Here is a 7,723-nt window from a genome sequence, read left to right on the forward strand (position 1 = left end):
TACCCTAGCTAGGGATTGCCCCTAAGCATGGCTTGTCTCCCCCTGGAGACAGCAGTTGTCTACTCTAGAGCAGGAATTAAACGTGTCCCAAGTACAGTATGTACTCATGCCCCCAATCCAAGACCTGCCAGGGTCGGGGAGAGTGGCCTTGGCCAGTGTGGCACCTTGAGGCAGCTCCCTCACTTTCCCCCTCCTCCTGAGCCCAGAACCCTGAGACCCAGCTCTGCCCCAGAAAATCATCGTATTGTGGTTTTGACCCTGCCTCTCCCTCAGGCTCCTAGGACAAAGGTTTGGGCTGGGACCTGGCAGATCCTGCTTATCTTGTCATAAATATTTATCAGGCTCTAGGGGCCAGAGCCTGCAGCTGGCTTGGGAGGTGGGGGTTGGGGCAGATGCTTCAGAAGGATCTCAAAGCCCTTCATAATGAGGGTTCTGTAAGGGGAGCGTGCCACCTGGGCCTGGGGATCCTTGGGGAGGGAGAGGACAGATGGACAGCAGGACAGAGTCTTGGGGGACTTAGGCATGCCCCAGAAACCAGACCTCACCATGCACCCCAGGAATGTGGGGGAGGAGGAGTCAGAAGAGGCCAAAGCTGTGGGAGACGGGGCAGCCTCCTTTCCTGGACTGCCCTCCCACAGAGTATCCTTGAGAGCTGTGCTCCACACACACATCAGCCCCCTAGACTATGCGCTCACTTTCATTGTGCTCCCCGCACGATCCTCCCAGAACTGTTCTGCCCCCATCACATCCTCCCAGTCCGAGAGCTCCCACTAACATCGTCCTCCCAGAGCTGTGCTCCTACAGATATCAGTCCCTGCAGAGCTATGCTCCTCCATACACTGTCCACAAGGAGATGTGCCCCATACAAACCTCTCCCCACCATCTCTCCCAACCTCCACACCTTCCTCCTAGAACTGTGCTCTGCACTCCCCCATTCTCCTTGAACCGTGCTTCCATCTTCCCAGAACTGTGCCCCTAAATGCTACTCCCCACTCTCCATCCTCCAGAGCTGTGCTCTCCACAAATTCAGGAGCCCCCACCTCAGCCAGCCTGAGCCCCTCTCCTTGTCAAGTGGGACTCCTGACCACAGGCACTGGAATCCCCTCTGGTAGCAGAGTAGACTTCCCATCCCAGGGGTCCTGCCAGTGCCTCAGTTCCAGCTCTCCTGTGTGCCACATGGCCGCCCCCTGCCTCCCTCATTGGCATGCTGGCAGGGCCCACAGGTGGAATCAAAGCCCTCTGCTCAGAGCTGAGCTGCACAGCAGGGAGCTGGGAGCCTTTGTCTCCCCAGCTGTGGGGAAGTAGGGGAGCGAGGGGCAGAGAGGGCACATTTTGGGGCCCAGAGCCTCCTCCTTGCTGCCACAGGCAGACACAGCTGCAGACAAGGAGGGCAACCTGAGGCAGCGAGCACCCCCAATAGATAATGAGGGGCTGTGGGGGAAGGGACAGCCTCAGGCACAGCCTCGGGTTGGGGGGAAGGCTGCCTCCCAAAGCTCAGAACGCTCATTAGTAGAAGCCTGAGAGGGAAGACAGCTAAGTGGGTCAGTCCCCCTCCCCCAGCCTGCCTGACAGGTGTGGGTGGGAGGGAAGATTGTCAGCCTATTATCCCCCACTGAAGTAGGTCCCACTCTGAGTCCCCTCTCTCTTCAACCCCCTCCCTGAGCCCCCTGCCCCTCACAGAGACCCTGTCTTCTCCCACAGCTCTCGCCCTCAGAACCCCTTTTCTCTCTCTGAGACCCCCGCTGTGGTTTCCTCCCCTTCCTGAGCCTCCTCTCCCATCCACTCCCTTCTCTGCATTACCCCCCTACCAGGTGCTGGCCCCTCAGCCAGCCTCCCCAAGGCATCCTCCAGACTGAGCCACACCTGGGAGAAATTGAAATCTTAGACTCTTCCCCTACCCCCGCCAATGAAGCAGACATCCCTGTCCTGGCCACGGAAGGCAGTAAAACGCAGCTCCACTGGGGCAGGCTGTGAGGGCTGTGCCAGAACAAGCATCCAGATTTTGGGGATGGAGCCAGGCAGGGCGAGTTGTGGTCTCCAAGCTGCGCCCCCCCCAACTCAGCCAACTGTCCCTGGGTGTCCACTCTGGGGTCTCCAGCTCCCCTCTTTGCCCCCACAATTACAAAGATGATCTTACCGGCAGACCCATCTCAGGAGTAAGGTGGGCGGAGGGGGGATGGGAGGGCATCACAGACGGGGGAAGGGGGGGTGGGGGTCTTTGTAGGGTGGGGAGGTTCAGAGAGACAGAGTCTGCTCCTTGGGTCCCCCTCCCAACTCAGGATAGCGTTAGGTAAGGACAGGATGGGCAGCCCAACTGTCAGCTGCCCCCTCAGGCCCCTTGCCCTCTAGTCTTTGGCTGGGCCCCTCCCTGATCAGGGACCTTCTAGGCTCCCCATTTTCTGTCGAGCCACCTTCCTCAGGCTCTGAGAAACCTCTGGACCCACCCAGCTGGTCTCAGGGCAGAGGGTAGAGCATGGACCATACTCTGCTACCCTTGATGTCCTCCGAAGACTGTATCCTGAGAGGAGCTGGGTGACTATCCTGGCCCCACCAAGCCCCACCCCAGCCTGAGGCCCAGGGTCACTGCAGCTTGAGGAGTCTTGGTCTGGCTGCACAAGAGTTAATCTCAGGGCGCGCCCCCCCACCACGTGTGCACAGTCAAATTCCAGGAACGCTTTCCATTAAGGACGCAGAGCAGATTTCATTTACATTAATAAGAAACAGAAAAATCTGGGGGGGGGGGGCGGAGTGAGGGCGGTGGTGTGCGGTTGCTGCTCACGTTTTGCATCTGAGTCTGGGAGAGCCTGAGGGGCTCAGGCTGGGGCTCCTAGTCTTAGAAGAGAGGCCCAGCCAGGCCAGTACTGGGATGCCTACTCTGAGGGGAGAAGACAGAGTCCATCCTGTCCTAGGAGGTGCCTATCTGAGGGAGGAGGCACAGCCCAGCTGATTCTGGGGATTTCTAGCCTGAGGGGGTGGCAGAGCCAATCTGGTCCCAGTGTCTCCCAGTCTGAGGGCGTGGGTGGGATAGGACACCAACCTATGAAAATGACTAGGAGCAGGAGCCCTGGGTTTACATGAGCTATTGATAAGCTCTATCAGCCAGGGTTTGCCCCTCTCTAAGCCTCAGTTTACCAGTCTGAGAAAGATGCCCCCTCCCCTCCCCACGAGGTGTGGCTGCAGGTATTAGAAGGGATGGTCTGAGCCTTGAGCCAATCTATTTCAGAAGCATCTGTGGTCCCTTCCTCAGCCTCTCCTGCCCCCTTTCAACCCTACAGCTGAGCTGTGGACCCTGTTCAGTAAGCTCAGGAGTGTGTTTAGAGTAGAGACCCCTAAGATCAACCTACCTGGGAAGGGGGGAGCTGTAGAGTGACTGGGTGCGTGCACAAGGGTGTGTCTGTGCTCTGCCAGCCTGAGTGTCACCAGGCTGTAGCCCTGGGGGCTCCCTTCCCCTTCCTAGCTGCCAGCGGGCTGCAGACCAGGATGCCTTCCTTCAGGAATAGCAAGAGTCTGATTCTCGAACCCTTGGGCTGGAGGAGGCTGCAAGTGTGCACAACAGTGAGCTTTCGTGACTAGACCTGGCCTGCCCATATACAGATAGTTGGGGAGAGGTATGCATGAGCTTGCATGCTTCATGCACACAGGTAGGGGAGGAGGTTGGGGTCTGCAGGCACCTGTGTGTCCTACCCCCCGCCACACCCACACCCACACCCACACATCCATGTCGAGGGTGCTGGAGAAGAATGCTTGCTGTTGCTGGATGACTATCCGGGCCTGTGCGTGCGTGTGCATGCGTACCTGCTGCATGCTTGTCAGTGCAGAGGCCTGCCATGCAGCCCAGCTAAGGAGCTGGAGAGAAAGAAGGGAAGGAAGGCTGCCCTGGTGCCCCTCAGGATTTGGGTCCAGTCTTGTCTTGCTCCAGGCTGCGCAGATCTGGACTGGGTGTCCTGGGGCACTGGACTGCATTGAACTCAACCCTTGCACAGCAGGCTGGGCTCCCACATCTGCACTCTCCTTCCACACCAGGGCCTGAGTAAGGGGATAGTGGGGGGACACTTAATTACATCCATGAATCATTCTCAAATAGTTCCTGTCCGGCTGGACTCGAGGGTTGTGCCTGTCCAGAGCTGGGAGCCCAGCCTGGGTGTGCCAGGCTCGGGGGATATAGGGTGTTGGGGGGGTGCTCAGTCTGGCAGGAAAGCCAGAGGGGGTCCTGGCCAGGCCTCCTAGCCCCTCCTCTCTCCCCATTCTGCTGCAGCCTCACCTCCCCCATCAGCGTACAGAATTCATCCACCGCTGCTGCTGCTCCTCGGCTGGCCGGCTGGCTGACTGGCTCTTATCTCAGCAGCGGCCAGGGGGTGGAGCATAACTGACTCCCCCAGACCCAGCCGCCCCGACCCCGCATTATCTTGCCCCACAGCCTCCTCCCACCCCTGCAGCCGCCCAGACCTTCTGGGGCTCCTCTTCCCAGCATCCTCTAGGCCTGGCTTTGTCTGCAGTTTTTTTTCCTGCCTCTCCCTGTCTGCCTTCTCTCCCTCCCCGGGGCGTTGTGGGGGGGTCCCAAGGCCGAGCTCTCTCCACTCCCAACACGTCAGCTGAGTGTCTCCTGCCAGAACTGGAGCCTGACCCTCTGCTTGCAGCTAAGGACCCATCTCTGTGAAGTTTCTTCCACCCAGGGGCAGCTGGGCAGGGACACCTAGGTTGGAATCCGGGATCAGCACTTGCCAGCCAGGTAACCTCCAGCAACTGCTCTGCTTTAAGCTTCAGATTCCTCTTTAAACTGTATGAAGGTGCCACAAGGACTAAAGGAGATGGAAGAACTCTGCCCCTGGCTTGTGCCTCCTGCTGGAAGGCTCCCCTCTCCTCCCACCTTTCCAGAGGCTGAAGGCACATGCGCATCCCCTGCCTCCATCTGAGAGCCCTGGGCAAGCTTGGCCTCAACTCCCCCTGGGTATAAAGACAGAGGCTGTGGATCTGATGTGGGCTTTGCCAAGAGTATTTCTGTGAGAGTCAATAATCAGGCAAATGGGTGAAGGGAGTGTGAGACCCAGAAATGTATTTTATCGACCGCAGAAATTATTTACCTGGGTTGGAAAGAATTCCTGAGACTGAAGCACTTATTGTGCATAGGGCTAGCCTGGCCCTTGCTCCACAGCTGGGCAACAACTTCCCCTTCTAGCCAGCGGGATTCCCTGGGGGTAGAGGACCTGTCAAGAACCTGCAGGGCCTGCAAACTTGTTGCCTACCTAGCTCCACAGAGCTTCTAGGCCCGAGTTCTATCCAGGTCTCCCTGGATCTGAGAGAGACCTGGAAGAGGTCTTGAGACCTTCCAGCACCCCAGGACTTGGTGAGACACCCTCCCACTACTAACACCTAAACCAGCTTGGCCCAATAGATGATGGAGTGCTGCCACCTGGTGGCCACCAGCAGCACAGTGCCCTCCAAGATCCGGTCTCCAGGGCCATATCCCCTGTATACCCCACCTGTCCCTTAGGGCATTCATCCCTCGGGAATCAGGGTGGCTGGGCTCTGGGTGCCCTTGAGACCCCCAGCCAGAATGTGCATGCCTGGGGAGATTAGCTCAGGCCTGGCTGCTCATCTGGGCTTTGAAACTTGTTTGATGCATGGCCATGACAGCTGCTCCTGGACGGCCCTCAAAGAGCCTTGCACATTGTAACAGGTGTCCCAGCCAAGGGCAGGCTGGACTTGGGATCCCTGGAGACTCCCTTTAGTTCAGCAAGAGACGTTTCCAAATTCAGAATTTGGGTCTCCGTGATTGGGAAGTTTGCATTGCTCTCACAGCATCTCCATGTCAGGCATGTCTAAGAGTAACAGCAGCCCTGAGGGCAGGAAAGGACATGGCAGGACACAACACACTCATCCCCAGGCTTGGGGTTGGAGCAGACCCTGACCGGTTGGTGGGGGGTTGCCTGGGTCCTTGGGGCTTCAGCCTCGGGTCCTCACAGGGTGAGAGCCATTCAGCACCAGCAGGATTACCCAAATATGGTCTTGCATGAGATCTGAGCCAAAGGTACAGCCTGTCAAACCTCAAGAAATGGGGCCACAGGTTCAGATGCAAGGTGAAGGCTGCAGTCACATGGCTGGGTGTGTTGCTGATAGGTGTGGCTGTGAAGCAGGCTGGAAGTGGGAGGGGGGCATCCAGCTTTTCTGAGGGGCTTAGTCAGACCACTAAGAACAGATATCAACTTCATGTTTATAAGAAAGCCCACGCCTGGGGCCAGCCCCGTGGCCGGGTGGTTAAGTTCCCACGCTCTGCTTCAGCAGCCCAGGGTTTTGAGCAGCTCAGGGTTTTGCCGGTTTGGATCCTGGGGGCAGACAGGGCACCACTTATCAAGCTATGCTGAGGCAGCATCCCACATGCCACGACTAGAAGGACCCACAACTGAAAAAAAAAAAAAACCCCAACTATGTACCGGGGGGCCTTTGAGAAGAAAAAGGAAAAATTAAAATCTTCAAGAAAAAAAAAAAGGGCCATGGCAGAGCTGACAGCAGATGCTGTGGTCCAGAGCAGTGTTTGTGGGAGCACTGAGCAGCTTCTGAGAAAGGTGACCAAGGAGCACAGAACCAATTCAAGTGCCCTTCCTGGTGTGGGGAAGTCAATTTGAAGCACAAGATGGCTGATGGAGGGGCCGGCCCAGTGGTTCAGCAGGTTAAGTTCACACGTTCCGCTTCGGCAGACCATGGTTTGCCGGTTTGGGTCCCGGGTGCGGACATGGCACCGCTTGGCAAAAGCCATGCTGTGGTAGGCGTCCCACATACATAGCAGAGGAAGATGGGCACGGATGTTAGCTCAGGGCCAGTCTTCCTCAGCACAAAGAGGATTGGAAGCAGTTAGCTCAGGGCCAACCTTAAAAAGATGGCTGATGGAGGCCTAGCTCCCCTGCCAGTGCTCAGCTGTGGCTCTCCCAGGGAAGAGGCTTCCACTCAGCCTTTGATAAGCTGATGCATGTAATTAAGAGCTTTCCAGATCCCGTGATGTGTGCTCAAACGGAAGAGCCTTCCAGGCTGGGTGTCAGATGCATCTAATTAGGCAGCTTGTGACTGTTGCTCAGGTGCAAAGAGCATCAGCACCTCCATGATGCTGCGAGGGCTCTGGAGGGAAGGCTCATCTCCTTTCCCTAGGGCTGACCCTGGAAATGGGAAAGTTGGTTGGGCCATTTGTGAGGTTCCCAAACCTAACCAGTTCCCACAGAAGCCCAGACTTGGGGACTTCTGCATTTGCCTCCACATCTCCTTAGCAAAGCTGGGATTAGGATCAGTGACTTTCTCCAAAACACTTCCCTGGGAGGCTGGGGTGAAGGCCCAGCTTGAAAGCTGCTCCTGAGTACTTTCCATCCCAATTTTTTAAAAATTTTTGAGGAAGATTAGCCCTGAGCTAACATCTGCCGCCAATCCTCCTCTTTTTGATGAGGAAGACTGGGCCTGAGCTAACATCCGTGCCTATCTTCCTCTACTTTCTATGTGGGACGCCTACCACAGCATGGCTTTTGCCAAGCGGTACAATGTCTGCACTCGGGATCTGAACCGGTGAATCCCAGGCCGCCGAGAAGCAGAACGTGCGAACTTTGCTGTGCCACCGAGGCAGCCCCTTATCCCAATTTTTTAAGGGCCAGGCCCCCGAAAATAAGAAAATGTGACCATCCACAAAAGTTGCGGAGTTCTAGCTGTAAGAACAAGTCCCCCTTCAATGACTACAGGCTGCACA

The sequence above is a fragment of the Equus quagga genome, chromosome 1 (genome assembly GCF_021613505.1).
Source record: "Equus quagga isolate Etosha38 chromosome 1, UCLA_HA_Equagga_1.0, whole genome shotgun sequence".
Taxonomy (NCBI): Eukaryota; Metazoa; Chordata; class Mammalia; order Perissodactyla; family Equidae; genus Equus; species Equus quagga.